Genomic DNA, 3,555 nt, shown 5'->3' with positions numbered 1-3,555 from the left:
AAAAAAATTCCACCTGAGAAACTTTAAGGAAAATGCTTCTGCCATCCCAGTCCAGGAGTTTTCCACATTGCTTAGATACAAGTTAGACTGCCCTATTATTTTAAAAAATACAGGTAGCTTTCTCCAAAAGAGCAATCTGTGGGGGGTGGGGGCTTACCATGCTCAGGTAAGCTACCAAGCACTCATTTCTATTCCACGTGATGTTAATTGTCATGTCAGGGCTCTGCATCGAGCTACAGGAGATTTTCTTTCTATCTGCTGCCATAGGCAGACTCCTTGGAAGGTTGTGGGGAGGGGACCTAAAGAGGGACTCCCTCACTCCCTCCTAAAGGTCAATGCATACACAAGGAAAGGAGTGTGAAATTTTGACTTTTTCTCTGCCTCAGATGTCGCAGCAGCTGTTTTGAGGCTGTTCTAATCCTCTGAAGGAACATTCTGTCTCAGCAAGCAAAGAAAGGAAAAGAGAGATCCTACACCATTATAATTACTTGAGCAAAAATAAACACACATATGGTGTGACATTTTCCTAATGCTCGGATCTTATTTGGAAGTAAATGTATTAATTAAAGAGAGGAGTGGAAAGTGGAAAAACAAACAACAATCCCTGAGTCATGAGAACACGACAAGCTGTCCTTTGAAAATGTTATTTTTATTTTTCAGTGACACTGGTGTTAATTTATTAGGTGTTATAGTGTGTGCTTACTTATTTGTTGTTAAAAAGCAATGATTTTCTTCCTCTTTGCTTTTCTGGTTTATGTTTCACTTTTGTTTATTTTTATATAGAGTGCTGAGCTAAGAAGAAAGCTCACCCCCAGATCAAGAGCCAAATCAACATCATTTTGTCCTTGAAGCTCTCAAAAGCTGATGTTAAATGTTCTCTGGTCTGATAAAAGGTGTGATTTAGCTTTGGAGGGCAGGGTAGGCAGTTTGAAATTCTCTTTGATGGTGAAATTCTCTTTTTCTTTAAGCCGCGCTGCCCTTGTGCTTAGCTTTTAAGTGAAAACATCTTTGGCAATTGTCTTCAAGAATTAGAGGCAGGAATGCAGAGGGCAATCTAGAAATGGCCATTCCAACAGATGTTCACAGTGTTGAGGTCACAGCAGTAACTAAGCAGAAACAAATCGCTAAAGACTGAATATCTTAAATTAAAAAAACAAATAAAAAGGAAAAAGTGAATAAAAATCACACGTGTCTCCCCAGCAGAGTGTATAAACTCCAGAATGGATGTGGCAGGCACTCGCAGAGGTCCCCTGGGGTTTTCTTATTGCTGATGTTTTTCACATGACTGTCTTCCTACTTCCATGGAATTGGAAGGCCATATGCCAGCCCAGGGAAAATATGAAGTTTCTACCACCTATCTCCTTTTATATTTTGCAGGCTTTTATAATTGTTTTCATAACTATAGGTCCACAATATAAAAATGAAAACCTTTTGAAAGAAGACAGTAATTTCTTTTTTTGATACTTTTGTTGGGTACTTTGCTACTTCCCTCTGTGAACTTCTTCCTAATGGAAATATTTTAATTCCCCAGAAATGTAAAACAATTCAATTTAATATTTTTTATTTTCTACTTTGCCTCTCCATTTCCACCCCCTTCTCCTATCCTTTCTCAATAAAAGGAAATAAAAATAACCCCCAAATATACTAAATAACCTAAATAACTAAATAACTCAAGTAACCTAAAGATGCTAGAAGGAAAAACAAAAAGCTGAGAAGTTTGGTTTTCTTTATTTAAACATGAAACCCCCTTAGTAAATAATTACTTTATGGTGCAGAAGTTCCCCTTCAGGAAAGCACAACTTATTTGAAAAAAGATTTTAAATGCAAGCTTTAGTCAGTTCTTGAGGAAAATGCCGAATTTCAGCCTGAAAGAATGTTTGTTTTATCTCCATTCTCTCATAATTTCAGAAAATGCACTAACTATAAGGCATCGTGAAATAAATCATGATATATTTCAGTCAATTATATGTTGTAATAAAAACGCTATAAGTGGTTTTAATCATGGTTGTTGTTGTGTTCTAACAGAGGATCTCTCAAACCTCTTGCCTAATATATGGAGCTGTTCACTCTCAGCACAGTTTTCAATCTATTCACTGTTGCAGAAGCCATCTGGTTTTCAAGGGAGTCTTTCTCATAAGCTCAGTTTCCTTTTAATTCTTCTGAGAAGCTTAAGCATGTAAAGACTTCTGAAATTACAGAACTGGCTTGGTTAAAATACTACAGGTTCTCTATGGAAAAAATTATTTGAAACAAATTTTAGTATTTTTAAAATTTGTTTTCCCCATTCCCTTTTGAAAAACTCAAACAAAAATATCTAGTTTTCATTTAGACTTCCTCCTTTTTTCTTTTTTTCTCTGTTGTTTTAATTTTGTTTCCTGTCAGCTGGACAAGAGAGAAAGATAAAAGACAGAAAGGAGAAATATTTTTAGTGTAAGTTCTCTAGCACTTGATTCCTTTCCTAGCTTGATTCTTTGATAGTACATTAAACTCACTGACCTTCTGCCTCACACTCCCCAAAGTATCAGCATTTGCAGTAGAATCATAGAACAGTTAAGGCTGGAAGGTACTTTGAAGATCATCTAGTTCCAACCACTCTGCTGTGGGCAGGGACACCTCTCTCCCACTAGCCCAGGTTGCTCAAAGTCCCGTCCAACTTGGCCTTGGACACGTCCAGGGATGGGGCATTCACAGCTTCTCTGGACAAACTATTCCAGAGTCTTGTCACCCTGGTACTGAAGAATTTTTTCCTAATATCTAATCTAAATCTGCCCTCTTGTAGTTTCAGGCCATTGCCCCTCGTCCTATCACTACAGGACCTTGTAAAAAGCCCTTCTCCAATTTTCCTGTATCCCCCTTCATGTACTGGGAGGCTGCTATTAAGTCATAGAATGGCCTAAGCTGGAATGGGCCTTAGAGATCATTTTCCCTTTCACCAGGGACGCCACCTCTCGACTAGATCAGGCAATACAGGGGGACCGAACGGGAATCGAACCCGCGACCTTGGCGTTGCTAGCACCACACTCAACCGACTGAGCTAACCGATCCTTGTCTTCTCAAAGCTGAATAACCCTAGCTCCCTCAGTCTGTCTTCATAATGAAAGAGAACAAGTTTTGTGAAAAGAAGAAAATTAAATTATACTGAAAAAGACACAAAGAAGTCTCCAGACAAGGAAAATGACAAAGATGGTTGTCTCTTGTTATTCAGTTCAAGACGATATGAATGGTTGTTGCTGCCTGAATAGTACTTCATGGTTCCTCTGGTGGATTATAACAAGTGGGAAATACATTCTCAAGCTCTCCCATTTTTCACTTCCAACCTAAGTTTTTTCCACTTCTAAGCTTCAAAAATCCTAATGGGTTGCACAGAAGTTGCATGGCAGATCCTTTCACGTAGAAACATAGACAGGAGGTAACTAATATTCTTTATGCTATATATGTTGTCATCTCTATTTGATTAAAGAATAATTAAAAAAAAAGCATCTGAAATGGAGATTTGGCTTTGATTGGATGTGATTAGGCTTCATCTTAAATTCTCATACATCTACAGTGGATATT

General features: G+C 37.9%; 1 non-coding gene across 1 annotated transcript; it reads right to left on the bottom strand.

The window, feature by feature from the left end:
* Positions 1 to 2,971: 2,971 nt before the first annotated feature.
* On the bottom strand, positions 2,972 to 3,045 carry TRNAA-AGC. Its single transcript has one exon. It is a non-coding gene; the product is annotated as a tRNA-Ala (tRNA).
* Between the last annotated feature and the right edge of the window lie 510 nt (positions 3,046 to 3,555).

Source organism: Apaloderma vittatum, unplaced genomic scaffold, assembly GCF_000703405.1.
Source record: "Apaloderma vittatum isolate BGI_N311 unplaced genomic scaffold, ASM70340v1 scaffold23268, whole genome shotgun sequence".
Classification (NCBI taxonomy): Eukaryota; Metazoa; Chordata; class Aves; order Trogoniformes; family Trogonidae; genus Apaloderma; species Apaloderma vittatum.
Note: the sequence above shows the minus strand (reverse complement) of the source record. Positions and strands in the feature narration are given on the sequence as shown.